The 13,435-nt window shown below is 40.2% G+C and overlaps 2 non-coding genes across 2 annotated transcripts; one reads left to right on the plus strand and one right to left on the minus strand.

Moving 5' to 3' along the window:
* Positions 1-11,962: 11,962 nt before the first annotated feature.
* trnae-cuc lies at positions 11,963-12,034 on the minus strand. The gene has a single exon. It is a non-coding gene; the product is annotated as a tRNA-Glu (tRNA).
* Positions 12,035-12,665: 631 nt separating this feature from the next.
* Positions 12,666-12,737, plus strand: trnaw-cca. The gene has a single exon. It is a non-coding gene; the product is annotated as a tRNA-Trp (tRNA).
* The last annotated feature ends 698 nt before the right edge of the window (positions 12,738-13,435 follow it).

Consider the following 13,435-nt stretch of genomic DNA (forward strand, 5'->3'; position numbering starts at 1 on the left):
GTGAAGTCAGGGAGAAAGAGCAGGGAAGAGGAGGAGGAAGATGGCTTGATTCATCAGAGGACAGGCCAGACAGAAAAAAAGGAGCGAAGGCAGGACGAGAGAGGCCTAAAGATAATGAGAAAAAGAGAGAAAGACAGAACAAGGTAAAAAGAAAGAGGCAAATCCATTACAGGATGAAATCCATTACAGGAGTCCGTGGTTGCCCTCTATCCCACAATGCTCACACAGCCTACACATTCGACCATCAGTGACAATCAGTCACATTTAATGGAGATGAATGAGGCTGGTTAACAGTTTGGTTTTAGCACATCTGGGGAAATAATAATGACCACAGATGATATCATGAAGGACAAGAAGAAAGAAGAAATCTGTGGTTTGCAAAAATTTGCACAATATGAAAAAAACACACAACCAAAAACAAGATTAAAGAATAAGACGATTTTGCTATTGCTCAGAGCACTCTGCCAGCAGTGGAGCTAAAAATGTAAGCTACATTAAAATCAAGGCGTGGAGGGAGAGATGTGAGGCAAAGATACTGCGTGAGGTGGACGGGTCAGGTGCATGCAGGTGTTGTCAGTCAGTAGATGCAGCTGCAGAGATCATGAAGGCAATTAAACTTCAGTGTCCAACTGTCAAAAATAATGAGTCTAAGACAAAGACACAAGTAAAATTATAGCTGCTTTTGAACCATTTGAAGTACATCCATGGTTTTGGTCTCTTTAGAAAGGTAACTTTGATCCCCAGCAGTCACAATCGCTTTAAGTGCTGCTGGCATGGAGTAACGAGTAAGTTTGAAATCGAAATCGAAATACAAGTTTGTTTGTTTTTTCCGCCTGAATATTTTTTGCCAAATTGATGCTTGCAGATGACTATATGTGTGGAAAACACGGTGGGACCACAGCATGAAGCCTTCCAATAGTCCAAGTTCAATAAAAACTGATCACACCACAAAAACTTAAAATTTCATGTTTTCTCTAATGGTGTATTTAGGCGTAAATTACTATATATTTATATACATGCATATATTTTAAAATCAAAAGTTTTGCCATCTATATGCATATTTACAGTATTCATACCTATATTTTGCCTAAATATCTTTATATTGAGACAATTTACTATATTTATCACTTGTCATTTATCACAAATTGGGCATAATTATTGCCGAAGTCCTTAATTTGAGGTGCCGGAGCTGTAAATGACCCATTCAAGTTCATATCGGCGTGTTCAGATTCATTGGCTTTTCGAAGCGCCAGTCATCTTCAAAATCGTCTGTGATTGGCTCGAGCTCCCCAAGTGGAGAGGAGGGGAGGACCTAAACGTAAATGTAGCGTTTGTGTCAGTACACGGGAAGACAAATAAACCAGCGGCTCGTTGGAATATTATGGGGTTTTAAACAGTAAAGCAATATTACATCTCTGAATCATTACATAAGTCACTACACTGAACAGCTACGTCATGAGGAAATCTTCTATGAACTGGTCAATCTCGTCATTTGTTTATGAGACAACACAAAACAAGAACTAACAAAGCTAACAACCAAAACCATGACGCCCTTCTTCAGTATCAAAGTAGTCCAGTGATAGTTGTCTGTAGGCTACATTCATTGGTACACTGCAAACAGGAACTGTTCAAAGTTAATTTAGCATATTATTAAAGGTGCTAATTTGGCAAAATATCTGTGTACATCTCCAAAAGCCCCCAACTGGGAACTGTAGTTCCAAACCTGAGAGCACAAATATCCCTAAGCAAAAGTGAGACAGAGAATAATAACAGGAATGAACATGGTGCTTTGAGATATCCTGCACTGAAGCCGGCATACCAAACACTGTCACCGACAGGCCTCGCCGATGGTCCACAGATTGTTTTAGCCCTGTGGCTGAGCTAGTGCTGAAGAGTGAGGCTCAGGCTCACAAAAACAGTAGTGACACAGTGAAATGTAATCACTGAGCCAAAATAAATCCCTGCAGGGAGGAAGGTGGTCTAACATGACTCAGCGTTTCATGCAGCAGATAGAAGAATGCAGGTAGAAAGTTGCAGGGTGTCCAACTTGAGGAAAAACAAGCAAAAACTAGATTTACATAGCTTATTTTTCTTTCTTTATCATTTTACCCAAAATAATTATGAAGTATGTTGTCATTCCTGAGAAATGATGCAAAAACCTCTCCAAGGGATGATTCCCAGAGGAAATGCCTCCCAGTGGAGGCATAGTCAACTGGGAGGGGGCTGGATGAAGTAGCTGAACCGTGTCTGAGCTACTTTGCTTTGCCTGATGCCAATATGACCTTTACCTGGATAAGAGACACAAAATGGATGGCGAATTCGAAGCAGGATTTGATTTAATGCAAGCATTACCCAACCCTGGATTCACTATTATACATGCCACCTGTGTTCAGTTTCTGCTGCTATCCAATGTGGCCAAATGGAGTGCAGCTGATGAGATGAGAATGACCAGAGGAAGAGAGGGATCAACTGAAACTACTGCATTTACAGACCCTGTGGAACACAAATTCTCACATGACGGCCCATTGTGCTGCACACTAGTGCAGGGAACATATAAAATGAATATGTCCCTGCTGTGTTATGTCCATACACACAGCAGCTGGTGTGCACACAGCCAGGGGCAGAATATACAGCAGTCAGCTCCACTTTGTGCTGTCTGACATACTGCTGCTACATGAAGGACCATGCAACCCCAGTTTGATTTGAATTATTGTCTGAATAACTTGTATTTCTATCAAGAGCCACAGTGCGAAGTGCAGCCCGACACATGCCGGTTTTATAAGGAAAATGGCAATATTTGTGAGCTAGAATTTATTCATTAACAGATCAATAGGTTGGAGAAGCGGCCTGTGACCGGAGGGTCGCCAGTTCGATTCCCCCCACCGGACTGGCAGAGAAACTTGGGTGCGGTGGAGTATCTCCTCCCCCCCTCCATTAGCCACCTGATGTGCCCTTGAGCAAGGCACTTAACCCCCCATATGCTCCCCCGGCGCCTGATGTGGCCCACTGCTCCTGTGTGTTCACTGCATGTGCATGTGTGTGTTTACAGTGATGGGTGAAATGCAGAGAATAATTTCCCAGTTTGGGATCAGTAAAGTGAATAAAATTTTTAAAAAATTAAATTAAAAAATCAATGTAGGGCTGCAAATAACAATTATTAATCGATTGTCTATCTCTCTCTCTCTCTCTCTCGCTATATATATATATATATATGTATAGACACACACACATATATACGCATATATGTACGTGTGTATATGTATATATATATATATATATATATATATATATATATACACACACACACACAAACAGACACACACAAATCCTGAAAATTTGACCTGATGATGGCGCCAGAGGAAAAGTCAGAGGATCACTAGGACCCATCCTTTGGTTAACATGAATGTCTGAGCCATTTCATGACAATCCATCGAACAGCTTTTGAGTTATTTCAGTCTGGATCCCCGCAGCTAATATGGCTAAAACTACTTAAACTATTAATCATTTATCAAAATTGTAGCCAACTATTTTTCAATTGTAACATCGGTTGTTTCAGATTTAGATTGTTTGCCTAAACTATGTCAAAAACTGATTTAAACTGTCCATCAGAAGTTACAAAATTAACTTCCCCAAACAGAAACTCAACTCCAAAGGTTTTCAACGAACCAATAAAAAGAGAAGAAAAGCTTCAAATATCAGAATTAAGAGGCTGGAACCAATAAAGGCTGTGTCACAGGAAAGTTAACTTTTTAGGAATCAGAAGCACTCACACATCTGCAAAATTTACATAATGAATTGTGACAGGACTTCAGTGGCTTCCTCTTATAAAATTGTAGAAATGAAACCTCTGAGTCCGGTTCAGGCTGTGAAGGGACCATCTGCACTTCCAGCTGAATGAAACAAAGTGGCTGAAAAGATTTCAGGGAGGCTTTTGAGAGAAACAGCTGCTTCCACTTCGCTTCATCTGAAGGAAGGAGCTGTCTGCATCCTCTTTGATAACCATTTTTATCAATGTGTGACTCAGCTGGGCTTTTCCAAGCCAGTTTGATTCAGCTAATTATTTAATTTTTAATCTTTATTCAGATTCAAACAAAATCTGCTCATCATCACCTTTTAAGCTGATTTGTTGACCTTGTTAGCAAACAGTTGCTTGTTTCCACATCCAGCAGTTACAAAGCAACAAGATCATTCATTTGGAGTCGTGTTTGTGTCACCTGATGAATGTAAGTCAAATATTCACTCTCTTTTAGCTCTGTTTTTCTCTCCGGCAAACTCCTGAGGGAAATATTTGGCCCCTTATCTGCCGTTTGCTGCTTAGCAGGTAGCATTCAGTGGCTTTTTACAGCTTTTTCTCTGAAAACGACATTATTAGAGTGCTGAAAGTGACCCAGAACAGTAAAGTTGTGTCCGGACAGATAAACAATGAGCTGAAACTCACTGTCATTATTTCATACATTGTTATTATAAAAAAAAACATCCATGATAGCCACATTAAGTTCTGCAGTTTTGGTCAATGTCTGCACATTACAGGTGTCAATCACTTGAAAGACTCAGCTGAAATGAATTTCGGAAACCACAGCTGCTGCTCGTACAGCTGTGGTCCTCCAACATGGCTGCTGGAGGATGTGATGCCTGCCGCCTCCTCCTCCTCCTCTGAATTAATGAATGAATGTAATGGCTGCATAACTGCAGCACTACTGGCTGCAAAGCTTCAGAGCCTCAGACAGATGGTGGTGTCACCCGATATCTGCTTAAAGATGTTGCCCTAAATCCCTAGCCTTCACACAATCTCACACACACACACACACACACAGACACACACACACACACACACACACAGACAGACAGACAGACAGACACACACACACACACACACACACACACATTTGTATCATGATCCCTGTCGGGACACTCCATTGACATAGTGCATTTCCTATCCCCTTATCCTAGCTTCAACTCAATTCAGTTCAACCTAATTCAGTCTGGACCTGTGAGGACCTCAATTTGGTACCCACGGTAACATGAGGGCCCCCTGAGTTGGTGTGCAGTCCCCACTGGAATACAAAACACGCACACACACACACACACACAAAAGCAGCCAGAGGTGTTTGTGTTATTATGTATGGACTTATGGACTCAAACTACTGAAGATTAAAAGGTAGGAGTGTGTGTGATGCTGCGGTGTATGTGTGTCTGCAGTATGCAAGTGTGTGTTTTTGTCTGCAGTGTATGTGTGTCTACAGTATGCGAGTGTCTGTGTGTGTGTGTGTGTGTGTGTGTGTGTGTGTGTGTGTGTGAGAGAGAGAGAGGGAGTTTTAATATGGCCTGGTGGAGTGAGAGGGAGTTAGATGGTTATGTATGTGTCAGCAGCAGCAAAGCTCTGAATCAAACCACACGGAGGTTGATTGGTTGGTTGCTGTCGGCAGTGTGACATTTATGCCTCAGCATTAGAGAGGAATATCCAGCTGCAGCTGAATACCCTGTGTCTCTTTATGGGAGGAAATTATGAATTATGACTTAAAAAGCGAAAAAAACAGACAAACAAAAACCCTGAGAATCAATTCAGTTTGGACAGACATGAAGCGACCGATCTGCAAACATTTAGATGATAAAATAATCCTCTGCGTTTTTAAAACTGAGCCTCCTGAACAACAATTAAAAAGCGTGGTAGATGGAAGATATAATGTAAATAAAATACATAGCAAAAAAAGCAGAGTTGGCAGGACAAAAAGCAGCCACATTATAGAAAAAACACATATATTTGCTATATACAGAACAAAGCAACACAGAAAATACTTCTGATTGCTGGCACAGTCTGTTAAAAGTGGACAATTAAATTGATTCTGGTCAACAGTTAATACATTACAGACTGCAAGCAACCTGGTCACATCAGCATCCTAGTAGTAATTCTGCGTTGGAGATATCAGGATTATTGCCACAAAACGGCTGCAAAGACACCATCACTGGCAGTTCAGCAAGATCTAATATTAACTCTGACAGAATCTATTCAGCGATATAAAAAGGAGCTGTACACAGCGTGTTTGTATGTGGTTTCACTGTGGTTTTACAAACGTATGTGACTATAGGGCTAAAAGCAGGGGAAACGCTCTCAAATTAATGTTTAATTGAGCCAAAGTTGGAATAACGGGAAGCGTCTCCCATCTTTTGATTGTGCCAACTTGGAATGAATGCAGCATGAATCCATGCAGGGTGTATAACTCAGGGGAGATCCTCACGGGTGGAGGTTGCCACGTTAACACCAGCACTAACAAACTTTTCAGCTACATTACTCTGCGCACATGCCGCAGTCCGACCATGCCATGCATACTTTAACAGCTGCTACATTAACAGCCACACACACTGGCTGCATAACATCACGTAGCAGCTGCTGTGACATATTGACAGAAGAAGGAAGGTGCAGCTGATCCAGTGATGGGGTGAGATAAAACTGCTGCTTCTCTGCAGGGCTGACGTGCACTGACACTGGGACTGGGACTGTGACTCTGACGTAGCCGGACAGTGTTGCACCACTGTGGGTCGATGACAAGTCTCAAGATGCTACAACAGGTGCAGGTGTGTTGATGTGTTTATCTTTATCAGCAATCTGACCAAACCGAAGCACGGAGCTTTTTTTTTTGTTTGTTTTGTTTTGTGGTAAGCAGCCATTAAAGAACCGTGTCAGCACACTCGTGTGGGAAAGGATCATTAGAAGTTTTGATACGGATTGTGCTCCTACACAATCCAAACAGCACTGCCACGTTCAACTGACCCAGGCCTGTTTAGGAGATGCTCCAGGTAGTAACCAGTACCGATGCTACCATTTAGCTAATGCTAATGCTAATTGCTAACCGCTAACTGCTAAGAAGAAGACAATACAGCTAGATTCACCTATGATGTTAATGCTAACTGCTAAATGCCAATGCTAACTGCTAAGATACTTTCATGCTACCACAGGCCTAGATGCCACATGTGACTGCCAAGTGCCGCACGACCATCACCTACCCCTGCCTCTTACCAACTGCACCAATAAATAAAAAAATAAAAAGTGTCTGCATGCATCTTAATATTAATCGTCTTTGCCTGCTCTCATTCACACCTTGATTGCATCCCGTATTGACTGCTGCATTTCTATCCTTTCTGATCTTCCTCCTAAGTGTCTTCACAATTGTCACTTGGTCCAGAATGCAGCTGCCCGTATCATTACCAGAACTCCCTCAATCGATCATATTACTCCTGTTCCTTAGCAGCTTCTTTGGCTCTCTGTTAAATACTGTATCGATTTCAGGATTCTGCCTCTCAGCTTTAAGCCTCTTCATAATCTTCTCCTTCTACACAACGTCCCGTACTCTCAGATTCTCTTCTGCTCACTGAACCAACAGCTCGCTTGGCTACATGGGGTCTTCAGCCTTCAGCTGTTCTGCTCTCCAACTTTGGAAAGTGACACATTTGGCCTGATTCTGACTGTAATGGCTACAACCACAGTAAGTTTCACACTAATGATGATTTTATACTCAACTATTGTATGAAGTTATCACTGTATATGAAAGCTTTGTTTTATTTTTATGATGAGTTGACCCACTTGCCTGTTTTTAACTGTGGCCTGTAAGGTGTCCTTGAGTGCTCTATAAATATAAATTTATTATTAGGTGTTAGGTGTTTGATTCGAAATCAAAGTACTGGACAAATTCAAATTTGACGTGATGAATTCATTAAATTTCATCCTCTGGGGAACAGCTGCACCAAATCTAATGGTAATCAGTCAAATAGTTGTGGACCAAAGCAAAGGCCAGGATATCCTGGTTTTCCATCCATGGTAAGAATAAAGCTCCATAAACTTCAAATCCTACATTTCCCATAACGCATTATTCAATAGGCCTGTAAACCCACATCTTTTAAACTACACATCCCCAGTTTGTAACGCACTACAGCTGCTCAAACTTTAGTCAAACTGCGTACCACAACGAAATAGGCTGGTGTCATCTGCAAATAAAATACTTTTTAATGAAAACAATAATGGGCCAAACACTGAGCCTTGGAGGACGCCAGAGTACCAATTGAACCTACTGATACCTACAGCTACTTAACCGGAAGTGTGTCACCTTTTAATTCCATCTGTTTCAAATTTCTTCAGTAATAAACTGAGGTCAATAGTATCAAATGCTTTTTTGAGATCCACCTATTTAGTGTCTCGTTAGCCAATGTTTCGTGGTGAAATTCAATCAGTACAAGATAAATAGTCCAGTTGGCTCTGAGTTTATTCAGTTTGTGAAGTCTTCTATAAAACATTTTTGATTATCTTAAAGAAGTGTGAGAGCAAAGTACCAGGTCTGTAATTAGAGTCTATCTCCAGCTTTTATACAGGACTGACCTTCGCCTTTTTCATTTGCTGAGAAATGTGCCAGCCTGCCAGCTTTGCTTCCAAATGTATGTCAAATGATTTCACCACACACTCAATAATATTTCTAACAGGAGACATGTCAGCTCCACTCCGGCTCCTGTTTTCAGTTAAAGCCCTGAATTCCTTCCTTCCAGCTGACTGTGTTTTGAAGCATTTCTTTTAGCAGATGCTTGTAGTTACATCTGCATAATGCATACTACTGTAGGTGTATCAGCGCAGTGAATGAATCATGACACCTCCAGTAACTGTTACTACTGTTGAAGCTGTGAGTCATCTGGAGGTTTTCAACATCAAAACACACATTTCTGAGGCACAAGCCGCTTGAGTTTTCAAATACTGACTGATGGTTTCACTGGGGCTGTAAGTTTACACACTGGACATACGAGGAGGTTTGACAGTGAACGCTGCTTGTGGTCGAGCTGCTGCTGCTGCTCGGTGTGGTGAACAGTGCTGAGGTTACCTTGTAGCCCATGGTGTGTGGTACCGCACGCTGTGTTGCTGTTTTTGTTGCTTAGAAACGGGCTGCTGCTTTTAGGTTTCCCCTCATCGCCTCTGTGGACGGAGAGATATATATACACCGTCAGCTATCTGCATGGGATGATGCACACACATAAAAACTCACAAACACAGGGCACATATCTGTGCAGCTAACACTGTTCAGCTCCTTCAGAATAGAAAATGCTTAAGAAAACATAAAGTAATCGATCATGATTAAGATAAGATATTCTTTTATTGTCCCTGTGGGGAAATTTTCCTGGACTCCGTCCAGCTGCAGTTTACAGGTATAAACAGAAAAGAGAGAACAAAATTAGATGAAGTGACATGTATGACTCAAAATAGTGTATTTTCCTTTGCTATTTTCAATTGATTTTATGCCACTTTTCTTGTGTTTTTGCATTTCTCTAGTGATGGAATATAACTAAGTACATTTACTCAAGCATTGTGCCTAAGTACACATTTGACGTACTTAAAGGCATGTTTTTGCAGCTCCTTAATTGCAAATCTTAACCATTATAATTCATTAGGACAGATATTTATGGCTATGGACAATCTCTTATCTCTCTCAGCTTGCCAATATCACTTTTTCTAAATCCAAAACCAGCAGCATCAGTCTTTTCACTATTGACCTTCAACTTCCAGAAGTTACACATATGATCTACTGCTTTCTGCAACTCTTCTGTTGCTGTAAACATGAGAATTGTGTCATATATAGAACCATCATCGCACATCTGAGGGAGTCTGACATCCTCATCTCTGCTCGGAGATGAAGGTCTCTGAAATTTTGGCGCGACAGTAATACGTCGTAATCTGCCTCTTGATTGCACTTATCTGTATTCCTACTGCTGCAGTATACTTTCTTTTGTTACGTCAACATTTTATCTCATTCAGTATTGCATGCATAGTATCTCCTCTAATTGTCTTTTTGTATCTTTTTCTTGTATATTTTTTTTTTGAAGTGATTGCTTTCATTTCCTGTTGTGGGGCAATGAAGATCTGAACTGAACTGACCCAGAGAGAGGAGAAGAAGAAAGTGATGATCAGACAAAAGAAAACGAGACAAGGTGAGGAAGAAGGTACAAAAAATGGGGAAAATTAGAAGAGACGAAAGGAAGGAGGAAAGGGAGGATGGGAATAACTGTTTTAAAAATAGTAATCGCATATTTTATAGTGTAATATGAAATTGCGTTGCACAGTATATACAGTACACATAGTAATTAAACTTAGAAATTTCAACAATTAATGACCGCAGTTAATGAGTTCACAGATGCTAAATAAGATACTACAGATCTATTTATAGGCAGGCCATCATCAGAGATCATGCAAGTCACCACAGGATCATTACAGGAACACGAGTGAATGAATGAATGAATAGATAGACAGATAGATAGATAGATAGATAGATAGATAGATAGATAGATAGATAGATAGATAGATCTGTTTCTCTAGCTCTGTCTAATCTTTCTTTAGCTAAGGTGTTACGCGGATATTCGTTGACCTGTGTAAAGTGATGCTCCTCCGTTACCAGCCAGCCAACCGCGTCGTTCCTCTGATCTATCGTCGCCACGGTACCGAGCAGATTGTTGTTCCCGCCGCCATGTTCTCGGTGAGCCCCGTGCGTCGCGGTGCCGCCGCTGTCCGTACGTCCGGTCCGAGGCCGCTGTCGATGTCCGGTGGCATTTGGAGATGTGTGAACCGGAGCGGCGAGTCCTCCTCTCTGCGACCGAACGGGCTGCAGCGCCGTCAAAAAGCGTCAAGTTAGCGATAAGGGGAAAGTCACACTTCCGTCGAGGTTTTTCAAATTAAGAGCTCCGATCAGTGGTGCCTTTAATTTGTTTCTTCTTGACCTATTGAAGTAATTGCTATTAAAAATAGCAGCAGTGCCATAGGTGGTACAATTTATTTTTATCAGTTTCATCAATTTCATTCAAGAGACAGACACAAATAAAATATGTATAATAAATAATATGTAAAACACTGTTTAGTTACACAAATGAATTAAAATAAGAAATAAAAGACATTACAGTCAAATGCTATGCACCTTGAATTGTAAACACAGCAATAAGTTCAATCACTGTTCTAGACCTTTTTGGTTAATGACCCCTTAAATAGCTACATGTCAATGAGTTGCAACTGTTTCACCAATGAGGGACTTCAAAATAACTGGAATTCTCTAATTTGAGAAATCTGACAGAGGTCTAAATGTTTGCGAAAAATCTAAGTTTGACAAATAATCTTCCCTGAATTGTGCCAATATAAAGTGTATGAGTAAAAATAAGTCCCAAATTTAAACTGTTGTGCAGTCTCAGGAAAAGCATAAATGTTGAAGCAATATACTTAAAATACTGAAAGTAAAAAAAGGCCCAATCATCATGTAGAATGGCCCATTTCCAAATGATGTATATATTTTTGTATTATAATGCATTTAGTTATTTTCCACCACTGATAATGAAATCTTTATAAATGTTTTTTTTTTTTGTTTTTTTTTGTCATTCTAGACAGTTATGCATGTTGTAAATAAGACATACAATGAATGTCTGCTGTACTCAAATTACCCGCATTTCAAAAGTGACGTATCACTTTGAATATTTTATTATGAAGGAAAAGAACAATCATCTGATATCCGGATCTCGCCTCTTTAAATCTGTGTAATTTGACAGATCACTCTGCAGCACACAGACACGCAATATCTCTGCAGAGAAGAGGCGAAGCTGAAGATACACAAACCAGAGGGCATCTCTGTTATAACACCAATCTGTCCTCTGTCATATATTAATGATTGATTATGAATTTATGTCTGTCATCATGCCATCGTAGCAGCACTCTAATATGCACACAGCATAATAAGGCATAACAATACTTTGGCCGTATACTTTGTGCATTGTGCATTGTGCATACTCAGTTACGGTCTACCAGTGGAAAATGTGGAAATACAGACATTTATATATGGTATTTGTATGTTTTACTTGTGACTGTCATAAAAATGATCACCAAAGCTGTAATAATAATTTAAAAGTGTCTATTGTCATTTTTAAGTGAAGTGGTTTGTTTTCGGGCAAAACGTTGTTCCCTGACCGGGAATCGAACCCGGGCCGCGGCGGTGAGAGCGCCGAATCCTAACCACTAGACCACCAGGGAAGCTGCAAAATCAATTGCCTTAACTCAAATTGTCTGAACAATCGCTCAATTCAACATGCATGTATCTACACGACGTTATTATGGTATAGTAAACTGATCACAGAATTTGATTAATAACGTAATTTTTTAACTTTGTACACACGTGTCAGCACCAGCACTTCCTGTTACAGTGGAGGTGAGCCCGGTTATTGTGGTCTTGAGTAGGTTAGCCAGCTAGTTAACATACATAACACGAAAGTGCCGATGGCATCGCATCACGATAACTTTGCACATCGTAAAACTGGTGCTGTCGTCGATTAACAGGTGAATATATCCATACTTCTTCATTATCTGCACATTTAAGAACGAAGTTAACGCTACAGGTAAACTAGCGGCTGTTTTTCGCCAAATTGTTAAGAAACGACTTTGTTCCCTTGTCCAGTTTGCTTGTGTTAGCAGGGTAGCTTTAGCCGTTAACCTAGCTAAACCTCGCAAGCTAGCTGCTGTTCTGTTTAACTTCTTCCAACATTATGTTACTGTTGCTGATAGATGTGTCACCGTGGAGATTGACACAATATCATAACCAACCATACCATTCAGAGTGTAGAAACCTTCATGTTCTTCTACGTACATATCGAAACTAAAAATGTAAGACCTCGTGGCGCAACGGTAGCGCGTCTGACTCCAGATCAGAAGGTTGCGTGTTCAAATCACGTCGGGGTCAATGTTTTTATCGTGATATTTTTAATTATTTGCAATCCAGCTAATCATTGGATATTCAGAAAGCACAAACGATTTTAATAGTGTAACACCATTACACTTAACAGAATGATGTAAATAAATAAATCAAGAAAACGCACAAATGAAGTAAATGTACAAATCTCCAAATGTGCTGATATTGAATGTTTGTGATAAACTGAAGGATGAAGTGTTCCTTTATGGGCTGAGAAAATTCTCCTACTTCTTAAAGTAAATAAACTATTTAAAATGCCTCTTGTATTACTCGGAAAAAGCATCATCACAAAGCTCAAAACAGGCTGTTTTTCTGAGCTCTTGAAAAGTTTACTTTTTAGAGATTTAGAAACTCTCTTTCAATGATAGCTTACTGAACATCTTGTGGTTTGGCCTGTTAGACTAAATGCCATCAATACTTTGAGTGATCAAACCCTTAAATAACTGTTGCTGTATGTTTTCACATGTACAGTATGGGATCTATCACACTTATATGCAGCTACAGTTCTCATATTGATAGTTTAAGTGTCTTTTTTCATCAGGTATTTTATGAGTGAAAACCTGAACTTCTGATGTTGTGTCCTCTGCATCCTCAGCCTCGTTTCTAAATGTGCTGCAGGTTATTGACTTTGAGGCTTTTTAAAGACAGACCTACATTCTCTGTAACATTCTCCTGTCCTGTTTGTCCCA

The sequence above is a fragment of the Chelmon rostratus genome, chromosome 14 (assembly GCF_017976325.1).
Source record: "Chelmon rostratus isolate fCheRos1 chromosome 14, fCheRos1.pri, whole genome shotgun sequence".
NCBI classification, from domain to species: Eukaryota; Metazoa; Chordata; class Actinopteri; order Chaetodontiformes; family Chaetodontidae; genus Chelmon; species Chelmon rostratus.